At 39.4% G+C, this 18,730-nt stretch overlaps 1 long non-coding RNA gene across 1 annotated transcript in view; it reads left to right on the forward strand.

Annotated features, from left to right (window-relative positions):
- LOC117878400 overlaps positions 1 to 15,781 on the forward strand; it is a 41,833-nt gene extending 26,052 nt beyond the window's left edge. The window contains exons 2-3 of the long non-coding RNA XR_004645965.1: positions 10,580 to 10,732; positions 15,374 to 15,781. This is a non-coding gene — a long non-coding RNA (uncharacterized LOC117878400). The remainder of the gene's footprint in view (positions 1 to 10,579; positions 10,733 to 15,373) is intronic.
- Positions 15,782 to 18,730: the final 2,949 nt, after the last annotated feature.

An 18,730-nucleotide genomic window follows, 5' to 3' on the forward strand; every position in this document is an offset into this window, starting at 1 on the left:
CCGGCCCCGGCCAAAGAGGCCCCGGCCGAGCCCTCCCTCCCTCCCGATTTTCCCGGACATGCCTGGCTTTTGGGGATTTCCCCCCGGACGGGGATTTGAGCCCCCAAAAGCCGGACATGTCCGGGAAAATCCGGACGTATGGTAACCCTAGCCAGTGGTCTTGCCTCCACCTACTCCTCCCAACCTATTAGCCATAGCAGCAGTGCTGGGCTCCTGCTCTTGAGGATATGTCTGGGGGATGATAAAGAAACATAATATCAAAAAGTGTATAATTGTGTTCATAGCTTAGCTAGGCAGGGAAGGTTTATACAGCCAGAATATAAAAAAGAGGCAGTGAGAAATAGCTCTTCTCATCCCAGCTCTTGGCAGGGGGAATGAACTGAGCATCTTGCTTACACAGCAAAATTACAAATTACGAAAACTGTAGATCCTACATTTTTTTTACCCCTTCCGTTTTTCTGAGGGGATAGAAGGGACCAGGCTGGGGGAAAACCTTGACTTCCATCTCAGAGAAATGCCTTGAGGTTCATGTGCCTTACAATGGCAGGATGCAATAATTTGGTTAGTGTTTTTTCAGGTTTTTTTTTCTTCACTCGTTTTTTCTGTTTCCTGTATCTATGGTCTGGGCCTCATGTATGCAAGATTGATTTCACATGTGTAGGGAGCAGTTAAAATTATGAGAGAACGTTTATAAATATAAGTTGATCTGCTGTTTGTTCCAGGCTTTGCCACTGCAATTCCATTGCTGAGCTGGGGTGAATGGAGGGGGCGGCAGATAGAAGTCATGGGAGAAGCATGAGGGGCAGGTTGGGGAAACAAGAGACTGGAAAGGATATGTGCTGGACTTCGGAGACTGGGGACCACGGGATGTGCTTCTCAGTCATGAAATAGAGAGGGCTTTCTTGAAGAGACAGGAGAAGGAACACATGGAGAGCAAGAGGGTGTGGGACATAAATCAGAGTACAGTATGAGGTGAGGCACAGAAAGGGACTGAGAAAGGCAGTGTCTTTTATCTGTTTTTCTTAGAGGCTCCAACTGAGATCAAGAGCCATTGTATACAAGTACTCGCCCTGAGGAGCTTACAGTCTAAACACAGACCAAGTGAGAGAATTTTGCAGACAAGGAACTGAGGCATGGAGAGCTTAAATAACTGAACCCAGATCTCTTGAGTACCAGTCAGTGCCTTACCCACAAGATCATCCTTCCCCTCTTTTTTAAAAAGACATAAGACTTTATCCCCTTATAGTTTTCGATATGGACAAAAACCTTTCTGTCTCAGTCCACTCCCCTTTTTCCCACCCAGGTGTGCATAAGTCAGAAATGTCAGATCAGAGGGCACTGACTATAGCAAACATTGGAACTGTTATCCGATAGAGGGAAATCAAACAGTGAATGCCGAAGGAGTAAATTGAGAACCATGACCATTGCTGCTGAAGGTAACAAAGGAGGTCTGAATTGCTGGACTCTTTCATACTCTACTGTTTTTGCTTAATTATCTTCAGGGTATTGACACTTTTCATGCTAAGATAATGAAAAAAAGGAGATTTCTAAATTCTTCTAGCAGGCAAGGGGAGCTTGTCCTGAAGGCATAAATGAGTATATTGTAACTTTCCCTGAGATTACTGCAGTCCTTCTCAGCAGGAATGCCTGAACAGCAACTCTTGCATAATTTATCATTGACTTTTTGCATGTGGACTTAAAGATATGGGACAATATTTTAAAGTGACAAAACATACTTCCCCTTGTCCCCTTCCTGCTTCACAAACATTCTTTTTTATTTATATATTTTTTTCAAACAATAAATACAATCAAAACCAGATTCGTCATAGTACACAAGTAAGTAAAGAGGGCTAGGATGAAGGGAGGGGAAGTGACATGTTTATCCTCACGGTCTCCATTAATCATAAACCTCTAAAAAGACAGCCCATATTGCTTTGAATTTTTTGGGCATTGCCCTTCTGCAGAAGGCCTGTCATTTATCAGCTGTGAGGTCAGCCACATCACTAAGCCCCAGGCATCAATGTTTGGTGGGGATGGACTCCCCTCTCCCCCCCCCCGCCCATTTTTGTAGGATTACTTTTTTAGCAACCACACCTGTGCATTGGAACCACACCACCTTCTTACCAGGCAACCTCCAGGTATCAGGAATATGTCCAAGAACAAAATAAAATGGGAGGGCTCCAACTTAGCATTCAATATCAAATTGGTCCTTTGACCCACTATGCAGCATGAATTCTTGCTATAGGGCCACTCCCTAAACATATGAGCTGGTGTAGCACTAAGGGCGTTACATTTCAAACAGTGGTCAGCATTTTGAAGGCCATTACCATTAGCCTATATGGGAACCAGTATATTTGAAAGTGCCTTTTGGTGAACAAACCATAGTCCCAAATCTATAATTGCTTTTTAAACATTAGATCCAATTGTGTTCCCTTGAGTTGGAAAGAGTTGTGTATCCAAATCTTTTCCAAGCAACCATCAAATTATCAATCTTTAACAGACTTTTTTTGGGTCAGAAAATCGTACATGGATACCGCTGGCTGTGTAAATCCAATAAGTTTCCTCCAAAACAAAATCTGGAACTTTGGATGCATCTGGTCCAAAGACATTTGAAAATAAATGCTTGAATAGCAGAGATTTCCATGCTCTGGGCCAGGGTAGACCAAATTGTTGCTGAAGATCTACACATGGTTTAAATTTTCATTGTTAGTTGTGACGGTCATAATCCCTCCACAGCAAGGTTTTGCCACTGATTTTAAGGAGAGGATTGCTCCACAGGCCCACCTCTATATGGAAGCAGAACTCGCTATCCATGTTTGACGAGGCTTCCCTCACAGGTGGTATTGTGGGAGCTCTAGAGCCAACAAATCTATAATAATTTAATCCTACAACTCCTGAAAGGGGGACAGGGTATACCAATTCTCTGATTTGTGTGTAACATGTGAGAGGAATTTGACCAATCACATAGCAAGAGCTTTAGCTAAAATCTTAGCATCACAATTGATTCAAGAAATTGGTCTGTAATTACTACTTAGTCCAAGGTCTTTCCTAGGTTGAGGAATAACTGAAATTGCAGCTTCTTTTAGAGTAAGCAGAGAGTTTACTCATTCTTGGCCTCCTTGAACATATTCAGTAATCTAGCGGTAAAAATTTCGGATAAGTTTTTTGTAGAATTCAATTGGGAACCTGTTTACGCCAGGAGTTTCCGACCTTAATTGCTTTTTATAGTCTCAGTCAGTTTAGTGATTTCTAGAAGGACATCTAAAATTTCCTTCTGAGAGTCAGAGTTGTGGCAGGGCTGATCCATTAAAAAAGATACCTAGGGCATCTTTACTGATTTCCTCTTCAGCAAAATATAGTTTTGAATAAAACCGATGAAATTGTTTATTAATACTTGATTGTTGCTATTTTCAATAGTAGCAATAAATAGAATATAACACAAACTTATTTGCTAGCTCTTCCCACTATAGGCCAACAGCATGCCAGCTCTCTCATCAACAGTTTTACTTCAGACAGAATATAGCAAACTCAACCTTTTCGGACAGAAGTTTGTTGATTTCATATCTTAGAGTGATGAGGGTTCTGAGTTTCTCTGCGAAGTGGCAGAAACATATACATCCAAGGTTTTACTTTCCTTCACAAGTGCCTGACAAGTATCAATGTTGCTGTGTATCAAGGACTGGGTCTAGACTTTTGTTAAAGTAACCACCTATAATCAAAAATGTATGGGAAAAATTGGGATCATCCTGGTTTGTGATGTACAGATTGGAAAGATGATTACAGAAATGCCAATTTCAGCTTTGAAGTCAGTAAATATTCCCTCGGTCAGATCTTGTGGTCAAAATATTAACACATGACTACTTATGTATTAGTATAGCAATGCCTCTTGCTTTTTGGATTAAAGCAACTATAAACTGAGAGATCTAGCCAATCACTATACATTTCACAAGCTTCAAGCTCTATCAAATGTGTCTCCTGGAGCATGTCAATGTCAACATTCTCTGTTTTTAAGCATCAAGAATATTTTTTTTTCTTTTAATAGGGTTAATAAAAACCTGTTATATTCCAGGAGACCCATTTAATTATTGGACCCATTGTTGTTCAAATCAGTTAACGTTCTTTAGTGATATGAACAGCTTGAAGCAGGACAAAATAAAACCAAATCAAAACAAAAGTTTGTCTCCTGCCACCACTTTAGAAACCGTTCGTGTACAGCAGAAGCTGCAAATCAGTACTAAATAGAATTCACTTTATTCATACACAAATCTGTAAGTGGGTCATTCATAGCCATTGAATATTATTTCTCTAGTGTTCATGCTATTGGTGTTCTCCTATGGTAAGAAGTATCTGCAACTAGGACAAAATGTCATGTTTTAGTCTGTATATGGTTCACTGACATGCTGTAAATGCTCCCTCCCCTCACAAGGTCAGTCAGCCTGACAGTTGACAATCCGACTGCCCTGTGTTTGTTTTACAGACCACAAGCCTGATCTGGATTTTACTTATGCTGGTTTGTATTGGGGCTATTTTCATTGACACCACAGTAATTACATCTGTGTAAAACAGGGATAAGTAATGACCAGAACCAGGGCTCCTTTTCAATCTCCAAGTTCTGTTCAACAAAGGAAATGCTCAGAAGTGATATTTCTATCACTGGGTACACTATTAATATCCATATTTATATGGATTTTAGTAAAGTTTATGCTTCACATTGAGGATTCCTTATGTGATGAGTGTTTGAAATTTCTAAATTCAAACAAAGAATCATATGGGATGTAGTAAAAGCAAGTCAGATTATTTTGAATTTAGGAACAATGTATTTTTGTCTGTCAACTCAAAGACAGCTGAAGGGATTTTTCTCAAATGTAAGAAAGTCACCTTCAGGAAGAAAAAGAAAAGTAGTTTAGGTACTGCCATAACCAGCACAAGATAGGTGGGGGTTTTTGTTTGTTTGTTTGTTTGGTGGTGGTGGTGGTGGTGGGGCAGCTTAGGTGTACATGGCATGGCACTAAGGAATTTAGCATTCACTGAAATGTGTTCTCTCTTCCTCTTCAGTGTCTCATTTTAAAGTCAAGTGAAGTGGTAATAAAATACAAGAACTTAGCTGTACTCAAGATAATGCAGAGTTATCTAGGCTTATTGTCAAAACTGAGAAAGTACTATCCGGGGAGTGTCTTGGCTAGAGTAATCTACTAGTCTGTGCATGAGTGAACCCAGGAGTCCAAGGAATTAAAATAGTGAAGCAGGTGCATTAACTGTATGAAAGGTCCTTAAAGAGCAACACATTATAAAGTGTCAGTTACAGGCTATCGGAATATGTTGCTGGAAGTTAAGGTTGCAGGGAGGTTTGGACTCATGCTGTGAAATACGTATGAATTCATAAATAAGTCTCTCCTGCCTGTGGTTGACGTCTAATATGTCACAAAGGTGATCAGCTGCCCTAGAGAAGTGTGACTGGGGAGCTTGCAGAGCTACATGAGGACTTTCTTTATCACTGGTGCAGCATATCATTAGAAGCTGTGTGTGGTACATAATCCGTTGCATACTGCAGCACTTTGCATCCATCCCTTCCATCAAGAGAGGCAACTAATAGGGAAAAAGGTGTGTTTTTTATGCTAAAAAATAAAAAAAATTAGTATCTCATTTTATGCTTCTGGGACAATAAAACCCCATGTGGATTCAGCTAGAACAAAATGAAGCAATGCTAATATGACAGTGTCTAAGGGTATGTCTAGATCACTATTATTTCTATATTTATGGACTGCAGAATAGTTCATATTCATTCATGCTGATAAGTAAAAATTACTCAGCATTTTTTTTCTTTCTGGGTGTGGAACAAATTGTGACCATTCTGTGGTTCCTTAGCCTAATGAGAGAGAGAATCTTCTAATTTGATTTTTGTATTAATAAAAGTTGGCTACCTATTATGTATTGTATGCAATCTGAAAAATGACCTTCAATATGCAAGAAGCAATACTTCTTTAGCTAATGTCTTTTTTTTCTTTCAGAGATAACCTTTTACAATTAGATCAGTCCCAGAGTAGAATACCGACAAAACATTTTCAGATTCTAAATGCACAGAATGACTAATGTGTAGTACAGCATTCATTTAATGATTTAACTTAATAAGCATATTCCCAAGGAACAGTCTGGTGGAATGACATGTTGAAGACACCAGTGTAAACTTTTTAAATTTTCAGTGATTTAATTTAACAAACACATCTGATATTTGCATATACCGATTGTATTATTTATAATTAACTTCACAAATCATGTATTTTGCAGCCTTCTAATTCCCTCTATATCTTTCTGCCTCATTGACAAATTCAGTCACATTTGACAGCCCCAATCTGGCATTTAAATGTGCCAAAAATAGACACAACAGTTATTCTTTAAACAACTTATATTGAGTGACATACAAGAAATTTTTTACTCCGTGGCAACAGTCGCTTTTGCCTGTGGCACTCATAGATCAGACATCTGAAGTCTGAACACTCCACTTTATTACACTAATAGCACCTGCTGTCTCTTGATTAATTTTTATCTATAGAAATAGAACTACTTAACTGATTGAGCCTCTTAAAACATACAATAGCCAGTAAACACTACAGACAATAGGCAGTTTGTTTTGATTGTTAGTCTTAATACTAAACACGCACAATCAATGTTGGTTTGAAAAATTATTTTGAATGTTAGAACACTGAGGGCATGTAAACTCCTCTTTTGTATCCCCAAGCCTCCTCAATCAAATGCTTCCATCCCAACTACTGCTCTTTCCTTCTGCTTCCTCAGAAGCTGCCCCTCCCTCTACTTAACATCACAACCACTCCCTCAGTGGGATGAGAGACTCATACCTAGTTTAGGTTTCAGCCCAGCTCACCTTGAGATCAGTAGCAGATGGATTGGACCTTTATAGCATTCCCAACTCTGACTCTGTGCTCCCTCAAACTAGATAAATTCATGGATATTAGTTATTAGCCAAGATGTCGAGGGATATAGCCCTGCACCTGGAGTGACCCTAAACCTCTGTCTGCCAGGAGGGGAAATAGGGGTGGATCACTGCAACTGCCCTGTTCTATACACTCCCCCTGAAGCTCTGGTAATGGCCATTGTCAAAGACAAGATACTGGCCTAGATGGACCGTTGGTCTGACCCAGTATGCCCATTCTTAGGGTCTACCCTACCATCTCCATCTGCTTCTCTGCTGTCTGTTCCGTGTCTAGAAACTAACTTAATATCAGATTTGTGTAAGGGGAGGAGAGAAGAGGGGCTCCCTAGAAGAAGGTGATGGGTGGAACCTCTTGCTGCTTAGTTTGGTTTCCATTCACCTCCCAGGGCTGGGCTCTAAATTACCCAAATAAATAAGTTAGGGTTGACAGTAACATTTCCTTTCACCAGAATGTCTTTATGGCTACATAAATTTGAGATCAAAAGTTCCTGAAATTCTGACACTGCATTTGGAGACTTACCTTTTTATTAAAAAAAAAAAAAAAAAGTCTTACAGGAGAGTTGGGTTAGATGTGGATCTTTAGCTTGTGGCCTTTGACACATCATAAAAGAGTAATATCCAAGGGTAATACTCCTGTCACACTTTGAAATGAACTACAAATAAAATACCACCCAAAAATAACCACAAGTGAATGCACTGAATTCATAAATATAATTGCATATATATTTAATAGGGAGGACTGTATATTAGACATTTGTCAAAAGCTGCCATCTCTGAACCCCAGTGGCTTTTTGTCACAATTATTATTCTTAAAATGGTTCCTTATGCAGTGGTCTTTTTGGCTGTTGAGGTGGATTCATCAACTGGAGCCTCTTTGTTGCACTTGATGTTGTGTGCTCTCAGTGGTTGTGTTAATTCTGTCAGCGCACAGTCACTGTCGATAGTATTATGGGTGCCTGAGAGCTATTGTCCTTTTGATTTTATTTAGATGTGTCCTGTTCATCCAGTGGAACCAAGCCTCAGAGGAGGTTATGACATCTTGTTGCAGATGGTACTTTGGCAGATTGCCAGCTACTTTCTTCTTAGATTACATCACAAAGTTAGATGTCAGTTTTGTATTGTTGTATTTCTTCTGTACTAGCTGCTGTTCTGGTCTAGCTTCAGGGCTACTTGTCTTTGGCTCACGTAGCCTGTTGGATAATCAGCGCTGGTGATCCTAATAAAGTATTGTAGGATGTTGCAATACAGTTGTAAGTATTGTTCCCTTGAATCCACATGACACTATTTAAAAAAAAAAATTGTTGTTTTGTTGTTTGCACTGACTAAGGAAAAAAGTCTATATAAGCATACTGGCTACTGCATAATCTTCAAAAAATGTGCCTTGGTGGGGGAAAAAATATTTACTCAGAAGTCCTTTAGCTTCACCAATGTACCATAAATCTTGTGCGGTGATGTTGCAATCTCATGAGACTTAAATCTAATCTGTGACAGCTTCTATTCAGATATTTATTATGTGAAACACTCATCTTGGCAGAATCTTGATGGGTTCTATCATTTTTATGTATAATGTTGCTGTAAGGAACTGCATTTATTGACTGTCGGGTGAAAATGTGATATTTATGCAAACTGATTTTGTGAAGCAACATCTGCTGTTTGCTTTCCAGGGCCATATTCCCATAAAAAGTCTTTGCATAGCTATAAAGGGAGGTTAATTTAAGATTAAAGTCATCCCTTTTAACACAGCCTCAAGTAAATAGTTACAAAAGGGAAAGAGAATCTATGGTGTATTTTCATAAAATGAGGCTGAACACTACAATCTGAGCTGCTGTGGATTAAGCTGTTTGGTGAATACTAAGAAAAGGTCAAGTAACTTGGTCAGGTTAGCCAAATACTGACCTTAAAGCTTGGGTTGAGTTTTGGGGAAACTTTAAGGTTCTGTGAAAGGGAGGAGGGTTCAGATTTTTTTTAAAGCCCCCTAAAACTAAAGCAATACATTGGGGGACAGTGTGGTCCAGTGGGTAGGCTGAATGTCCAGCACTGAAGACAAGGATTCTATTCTCGACTGTGCTACAGACTTATTACCTGACTTTGGGCAGGTCACTCAAATGTTCTGTGCTTCTGTTTTCTCATCTGTGAAATGGGAAAAATAATCCTCATCTTTTTAAAGCACTTTGAGAGCTTCAGAGGACATGTGCTTAGTTTTCTTAACTTTACTTGTACAATAAGCATAGCATTAATAAATGGAATTATATTTAAAACTGTTCCCCCCCCCCTTACATTTTGAAAACCAATCTTTTAAAATCAAACTAGTTCTATGAGCATTCTGGATTGTAGCCTGATTTAGGGTGTACTAATATTATTAATTTGGATAATATGGGAATTAATTTATGTTGTATTTAATGTGATTATTAATAATAAACTATTAATATTAATTAGTATAGGTCTTGGGTTCGCCAGTCTGTTTGATCAGAAGATAAAAGTTCTTGTCCCGAATCAGACTCCACAGAATTTACAAAGGACCCGGGGGTATGACAGGAAGCTCACTCTGAGACCGAGATAGTCGTAAAGACTTTTTATTAAAATCAATAATAGTAAGTAAATTGTAAAATACCCAGAGTTACAAAGTTACAATTGCATTACTGCTATTCAAAAGATACATATGATAATATAGTATTATATGCAACAAAGCTTTGGTTAATGTACTCACACCCTTCCTTGATCACCTGGTGGTAAGAGACACAGGACCAGCTTTGCAGTTCAGGTTTCTCAATTCTTAAGTGAGGGTTGCAGTGCTTAGAAAAATCTAATGCTAAGAGCTATTAAAGCGAACTTAGGGTTTACTTGACTAACTTAAACTTAAAATCAAAACCTAATAAACAAAGAATAAAAACTCAGGGAAACCAAGCTTAGCCTAGTTCCCTTGAAACTTAACATTTAAGAAGAACAAGTACAGCCTACTAATAGTAACAATCATCATAGATAGAATAGATAGAGTGGAGGAAGTAAGTGAGAATAGAGTAAAGTGAGAATGGAGTACTTTATTGAGGTGGGTTACCTCTTTTATAGGGCAAATGCGGGAAATCCTTCCTGTTCTGCCCAAATTTCATTCCTCACCTACAGAAGTGTTAGGGTACACTTACCCCATAGGCTAGTATGTATGTGTATATTGATGACAGGTATGTATGCACATCAGTCTCTTGTGATGTACTTGTTAAGTTTGTGGGTACAACATTGAAAACCCCCTATGCCATTCTCCATTGTCTATTGGTCTAAATAAAAGGTCATAGGCATAGGTACTTTATCTATTTGGGTATAGGATAAACAAGATAAAGGTCAACTTTCCTTTCTGAGTAAAAGGTCTTAATATAGATATGCTAACTTTGCTTTAGCTTACCATACAATCTGCATACCGTACATGTAGTTCTCTTGCATTACAGCCAAACTTATTTTTAATATACATTTATAAACCTATTTTAATAAACCAAATACTTAAACTATAAGAAAAGATATCTATATATCTATATTTGCTTTATATATAAAAGCAAGCAGGTTAGTCCTATAGGCTACAGGATAATATTCATCTGTTATTAATACAATTATTTGTATTATAATGGTACTCTCAATATTTAGGTGCTGGCCACTCATCAAAGACAGTTCCTGCCCTGAACAGCTTATGATCTGAGAACACAAGGAAGAAATGAAGGATTAGAGAGGACCAAAACCTACACTTCTGGATCCACCCCCTTTCCAATAAAAGATATCTAGGTCAGATTCTCAGCTGGTGTAAGTTACTGTAGTTCCATTGATTTCAATGATGCTATGTTAATTACACTAAAGCTCAAATTCTGAATTCTAGGAGGGAAAAAGTGGGGTATCTAGGATTACTGGGTGATGGTGTTACACTGGTGAGAAATCTGGTGAACCCTGAAGAGGACTTGGATAGCTATCAGCAAGGGGTTTGCATAAACCTCAGAGACTTGAAGGTTTGCAATGAAGGTTAATACAATCCTACTTTATGCTATTGAAACATTCTTTTGTTCATGTAGTTATCTGCTTTTCTTCCTTACCTAGACCATGTCTACACTACAAATATGTCTCTGTGAAACTGCTGCAGTTAGCATTTCACTCTTGCATACTTGGCTGCTTGCATCAGCACTGTAGCATGTGCCACACTCCTGCATAATGCCTTTTGGTGGGATTTTTGCTATGTGCTGCAGGGAACACAAGTCATGCAGAGGAGCTGGGAGTAAGGGGTCAAATTAGCAGCATGCAATATTTTCAATCCCATAATACCATCCCTATCCCTTATTTTGTATGCCTTTTTAAAAAAAAATCCCACAAACCTCTGGCACATGTGACTGTCCACTGTCTCTGGCAGAAGCATGCAGCCCACACAGATCTGCAATGTTGTCCTGAACGTTGCAAATACAGGACAAATGACCCTCTGGTAGTTGGAGAACTGCAGGGAGTACTGCAACAATGGGGGACATGATGATTTCTTTGAGAACAGATTCCTAAGGGACATAATTAAAAAGCAATTCAAGGTTGCTAGTGGAATTCACAGAGCGGCTATACATAGGACTTCTGAGCCTGAGAAATGAGTACTGGCTGGTAGGATTGCCTTGTAATGCAAGTGTCTAGGGCAGGGGTCCCCAATGCGGTGCCTGCGGGTGCCATGGCGCCCGCTGGGTGTCTAAGTGGGCCCGCATACTGGCCAGTGGACGAGCATCCACCAAAATGCTGCCGAGAAGCAGTCATCCAGAGGCGTCACTGCCGAAATGCTGCCAATTTTCGGCGGCGATGCCTCTGGATGCTGCTGCTTGTCGGCAGCATTTTGGCGGTGACGCCTATTGACGTTGCCGCTTGTCGGCGGCATTTCGGCAGATGCTTGTCCACTGCCACGGTCCTCCATGACTCGTCGTCTGGCACCCGCCAGACGAAAAAGGTTGCAGACCACTGGTCTAAGGTCATTTAATTGTATCTTGCTATGTAAGGCTGTGACTCTAGGCAATGTGCAGGATATCATGGATGATTTACAGCTATTGGTGGGGTGATAAACAGCGTGTACATTCCTATTTTGGCCCATCTTGGCACAGAGTACATCGACAGAAGGGACTACTTTTCTATGGTTATGCAAGCATTGGGGATCACCTGGGACCCTTCACTGACATAAATGAGGGCAGGTCAGGGAGGGTGCATAATTATATCTTTAAGAACACAGGACTGTTCAGAAATCTGCAAGCATGGATATTCTTTTCCTGCTTCCGGATTACCATTGGCAATGTTGAAATGTCAATAGTGATTCTGGGGGACACAGCCTACCCCTTGAAGCTATACAATGGCCACCTTGACAGCTTCAAGAAAAGATTCAACTACTGGCTCAGCAGATGTAGAATGACAGGGGAATGTGCTTTCAGCAGTTTGAAGGGAAGCTGGTAGTGTTTATTCGCTAGATTAGATCGCATTCAGAAAAATATCCCTACGGTTATAGCTGCCTGTTGCATCCTTCATAATATTTGTGAGGCAAAGGGGAATAAGTTGCTGTTGGGGCAGAGGGTGGAGGTGAAGTGGATGTATCCTGATTTTGAACAGCCAGACACAAGGACCATTAGAAGAGCTCAGTGCAGAGCTATGTAGTTGAGGGAGGCCTTGAAAGAGCACCTCAGTGGTCAACCACAATAAAATGCTGTGCTGGACAGTGCTCTCCCAGGCACTGTTTTGGTCGTGGCTAGGAATGGCATAGCACTTGGTGTCTGATTCATAATGCATAGGTTAATTAACACAGTATACTTTATGTGGTGCTTACTGTAGGCTTATAATTATTGCACTGTTTCCCACCAAATTGTGTTTTCTATGGTTCGGTTCTATTACAATCGTGTGTGCTATGAGTAGTGCTAAGCATTCAGTAATATGTTATGAAGTAGTAAAGATTCACTTAAATTTCTTTCCAAAAATATAAAAAAAAGTGCAAAACATTACTATATAATAAACCTGTTAATTTAAGTTTGCATTGTATTGAAGTCAAAATCAGAACAGTAGAAAACACTAGTGTCTATTCCTGCCCAACATAGACTAGCCATGGCTCTCGGGTCACTGCATGCAACATTGTAGTTTTCCTTACTGTTCCCCAGCGTGGAGTGGTAGGGATAGGGATGCAGCCACATGATGCCGTGTGGAATGTTGTGTGTGTGAGAGAGAAGGGAGCTCAAAAATGGAGTTCTCCAAAGCCACGTAGGCCTGCATGCTGCTCGCTTGTTCACTGCCATGGTGCCTGCTGAAGCTGACATGGAGTGGCATGGGAAAGGAAGAAGACACCCATCCCTAGAAGCCTTTGGAAGAGGATTGTAGAGGACTTCCATTATTATTATTATTTATTATTATTTTTATTTGAGATTTTTCAGGAAGATATAAGAGGCATCCCTATGTGCTTAAACTGCTCTGCATGTCTCACCCTCATCATTCCCTTACTCTGCCGGGAAATGAAAAGCCAGATAACTGTACTTCTGTTTGTTGTACTGCTATCTCTTATGAGTTAAACTATGGAAAGGCAGATACCAGTGTCTGGCTAACTTTGAGTTGGGCCGTGTTTATATCTTCACTAGGGCTGTCAAGTGATTTTAAAAAAAAATTGCACAATTAATCGCACTGTTAAACAACAATAGAATATGATTTATTTAAATATTTTGGTTATTTTCTACATTTTCAAATATATTGATTTCAATTATAACACAGAATACAGTGTACAGTGCTCACTTTATATTTTTGATTACAAATATTTGCACAGTAAAAATCAAAAGAAATAGTATTTTTCAATTCACCTCATATAAGTACTGTATTGGAATCTCTATTGTGTAAATGCAACTTACAAATGTAGAATTGTGTGTTATATAACTGCACTAAAAAACAATGCAAAACTTTGGAGCCTACAAGACTACTCTGTCCTACTTCTCATTCAGCCAATCGCTAAGACAAACACGTTTGTTTACATTTATGGGAGATAATGCTGCCCACCTGTTTACATCACCAGAAAGCGAGAATAGGTGTTCACATGGGACTTTTGTAATCGGCACTGCAAGGCATTTACATGCCAGATACATTAATATGCCCCTTCATTCTTCAACCACCATTCCAGAGGACGTACGTGTATGCTGATGACGGGTTCTGCTCGATAACCATCCAAAGCAGTGCAGACCGATGCATGTTCATTTTCCTCATCTGAAGCAGATGCCACCAGCAGAAGGTTGATTTTCTTTTTTGATGTTTCAGGTTCTGTAGTTTCTACATCAGAGTGTTGCTTTTTAAAACTTCTGAAAGCATGTTCCACACCTCAGATTTTGGAAGGCACTTCAGATTCTTAAATCTTGGGTCGAGTGCTGTAGCTATCTTTAGAAATCTCACATTGGTACCTTCTTCGCGTTTTGTCAAATTTGCAAAGAAACTGTTCTTAAAATGAACAACATGTGCTGAATAATCATCTGAGACTACTATAATATGAAATATGTGGCAGAATGTGGGTAAAACACCGAGCCGGAGACATTCAATTCTCCCCCAAGGAGTTAAGTCACAAATTTAAATAGCGCATTATTATATATTTAATGAGCATCTTCAGCATGGAAGAATGTTCTCTGGCATGGTGGCCGAAGCATGAAGAGGCATATGAATTTTTAGCACATCTGACATGTAAATATCTTGTGATGCCAGCTACAACAGTGCCATGGGAACATGTGTTCTCACTTTCAGGTGACATTGTGAACAAGAAGCGGGCAGCATTATCTCCTGCAAATGTAAACAAACTTGTTTGTCTTAGTGATTGGCTGAGCAAAAAATAGGACTGAGTGGACTTGTAGGCTCCAAAGTTTTACATTGCATTCAAAAATCCATTTTTTGGGTACATAATTCTACATTTTAAAGAGATTCCACAACAGTACTTGTATGAGGTGAATTGAAAAATACTATTTCTTTTGATTTTTACTGTGCAAATATTTGTAGTCAAAAATATAAGCATTGTACACTGTATTCTGTGTTACAATTGAAATCAATATATTTGAAAATGTAGAAAAACATCCAACAATTTAATTTCAATTGGTATTCTATTTAACAGTGAGATTAAAACTGATTAATTGTAATTAATTTTTTCGAGTTAATCATGTGAGTTAACTGCCATTAATTGACAGCCCAAATCTTCACATTTAAACATTGTAAGGGACAATGCATATAGATCCTTCCCCTGGATTGGGCTCCTCTGTGCTTGGCTTAGCTGTGGTGGAGTCTCAAAAAGATCTTGGCTCAGAGAATAGCTGTAAACCCCTGGTGGTAGTACTCTTCTTAAAGATAACAAATCCATCAGAGCGCTGGAAGGCACACTACTAAAAGCTTCTAAATCAAGAATCGACTGTGACTGACACCCTCAACTCCATCCCTCAGCATCCAATCTGGGAAACCAACCAACACCTGAGGAGGTCTGCAAAGCAATTAAAGAAATGAAGAACAATAAAGCACCAGGTCCAGATGGCATACCAGCTGAAGTACTGAAAGAGTGGGGAGAAACATTGACCAACAAGCTTCATTTGCTGCTCCTCAAATTCTGGCACACCAAAGAAATCCCTGCTGACTTGCATAATGCTAACATCACCATTTTGAAAAAGGGAGACAGGCTGACTGTGGCAACTATTGAGGCATTGCCCTCCTCTCCATCGCTGGGAATATTCTTGGTAGAATCTTACTGAATTGCCTGTTCCCTCTTGCAGAGGAAGTACTTCCAGGGCCAATTCAATCAAGGTGGATGTAGTCCACTCCCAATAACACCATTAATCTGGGCTTGAATAGGGACTGGGAGTGGCTGGCTCATTACCAAAGCAGCTTTTCCTCTCCTGGAATTGACACCTCCTCATCTATTATTGGGAGTGGACTACATCCACCGTGATTGAATTGGCCCTGTCAACACTGGTTCTCCACTTGCAAAGGAACTCCCTGCTCTCCATGTGTCAGTATATAATACCTGCATCTGTAACTTTCACTCTATGCATCTGAAGAAGTGAGGTTTTTACCCACGAAAGCTTATGCCCAAATAAATCTGTTAGTCTTTAAGGTGCCACCAGACTCCTTGTTGTTTTTGTAGATACAGACTAACACGGCTACCCCCTGATGCTTTGTAGCTGTGCTTGCACAGTCTCTTCTTCCAGAAAGCGCAGCAGATCCAATAAGACTATTTACTTAGGGAAACAGCACGTCTAGAATGTGTAGCCAGCATGGTCAATTGGGCAGGTGCCCACAACAATGGAGAGCTGTTAAGTGTGTTCACCAAGGAATGCAATCAGGAATAGGTATTTTTAAAAGACCTGAGGGTTTTAAAGAGTTGTGTGGCTTGAACAGGGGAGTTCACAACTGTAACCGGAGCAGTCACTGTTGGTCAGAGTGAGACAGATGCTGTAGGACTTGCACTGCAATGATCATGGCTCAATGCCATTAGGGGGGGATGGGTTGCTGTAAAAGGGTGTTTTCAATGGGAGACATTTGAACATGGACACATGCACAACTAGGCTGACACAAGGTGACTTAGGACAACTTAACTCTGTAATGTAGCCCTTAATGAGATTAAAAGACACATACCACAAAGATGCAGTTGAAGCCCACACAAGCACAGCACAATGGAATAGTATTTTGTCACCCTGACCATGTTTCCACTTCATCAGGCCATGAAGAGATTCTTACCAGCTTACCTAAAGAAAAGTAACCCATTAAAGTCAACAGGAGTCTTGCCGTTGACTCCAAAGGTCATTTGATCAGACCCAATATTAAAAAAAAAAATTACAAGAGTAAATTGGGATGATGTATTACTGCATAACTTCTCTACCCTCATTTTGACCAGTTTTGTGGCTTCTGAACATTAGCACAGAGCACTGGATCACTGGTGTGGTGAGCTTCTGTACCCTAGTCTGTCTATTATCCCATAAATTTTGCATGTGTAAATAACTAGCATCCTGAAAAAGTAGCATCTCATGTAAGTCAGCTATATGATAACACTGATGTGTAGCTATGTTAAAATAGTCTTGTTAACATGTGATTGGTCCTGTGATTTAGGTTTATATGTTATATCTTTCTAGCACCTATGAACCAGCTATATTATTTAATGCCCTGTACTTTTATTATTTAAAAAAAAATCTCGAATTCAAAACCCTAGAAACCCCTGATTTGCAAGTTGGAGGCTGGCGATTTGTTCTGCCTAACCACTCTGCAGAAATTCAGTGTGTGGGAAATCCCTGAAGCACTTCACCTCCACCACTCTTTGACAGTCTTTCACTGAGCTCCTACTGATTAATTGTTAGACTGAATATGCTTAAATTAGTCATTAATTTTGTCTAAAAGGGAATAATTCTGAAACACTTTCTATAGCAAGATATGGCTTGCATTATTAATTACTTTCTCTAGTGGCTGTTCCCTCCCCCACCCCCATCCCTGGCATACTCAAAGATCACTTTTTCTTTCTACAGTCCAGAGACTTAATGTAGAAGTCAGAAATTCTTAGATATCCCATGGTAGAAACTGCTCTATGTGTGAATAAATAAATAACAAACAAAAAAAACTCCAACAAATCAGTGAAGATGAACTGCATTACATGTTGAGTGTTTTGATACTTCAGAAAGTGTTGCGTGGGAAGGAGATTTTTTTTTTTTCAACTTCATGTGCAGTACTTTATCCATTATTTAACCAGTGGTTTTCCCTATTAGAAACAGATGGGGTTTGGGTGGTTTATTGTGCATGTTTGTATGCCATTACAGATGGTAGAATTAGCTTGAAAGATGGAGAAGTGAGAAAGGAAGGGTGGCTAAGTTACCAACCTAATCCTTCATGCTATGGAACCTATAAGTGAGTTCACACTTTTGGCACAGTGAAGGTTCATTTTCATTCATAATTTGAAGTACAGTGTAAACAAAGGCCTGAGGCTATAGCCTGGTCTACATGCAAAATTACACCAGTTTAACTTAAGATGTGATTTTTAAACTGATGTAGGATTTGTAAACTCATGTAATTAAATTGGTACAATTGTATGTGTGAGCACTCAAATTAACTGAAAGCTGTATTATTTGAATTTATAGGGCCAAACTAAACCAAAATAACCAGTTTTAAATTGATATCAGAGTGTCTATATGGGATTTGAACTGGTTTTAAACAAGCCAATTTAATTAAACTGGTGCAAGTTTGTTTGCAGACAAGCCTTCTGTTGCTCTTCACCCACCGAAATTCACTGAGAGTTAGGTGCCTCTAAAAATCTCCCTTTTAGGCCTGCTGCATATGTGCAAGTGATTTGATTCATTTTTATTTTAAATATGGGAGTGTCCCCATCTCTAGCCAGTGAAGTGCTTAAGTTTGTTCTTAAGGCTCACTGAAGTCAAAGGGACTTGAGCATGAATTTTAGTGTTTTGCTGAATTCGGGACTCATACCAGTGTAAAATGCTATGAAGTTAAAATGCTAGTGTTTTATACTCACTTTGAGTTAGTATTAATCATTAGACAAGGTATAGGACAATGCAGAATCCCGCCTAAAATGTTCTGATAATTTGTTAAAGTGCTCACTAGCAATTAGTGGCTTTACTTGGTTAGTTAATTTACTCATTTGGATAATTAAATTCTAAACTCGGTGATACCATTCTCAACCCAGAGTACCACCACTGATTTCAATGGAGTTACTGTGGATTGACATCAGTATAAATGAAATCAGAATCTCTTCCCCACAGTCATTAAATGTGCCTATTTGAAGTGAAACCTTAGCAACAGCTAAGA

This window comes from Trachemys scripta, chromosome 5, assembly GCF_013100865.1.
Source record: "Trachemys scripta elegans isolate TJP31775 chromosome 5, CAS_Tse_1.0, whole genome shotgun sequence".
In the NCBI taxonomy this organism is placed as follows: Eukaryota; Metazoa; Chordata; order Testudines; family Emydidae; genus Trachemys; species Trachemys scripta.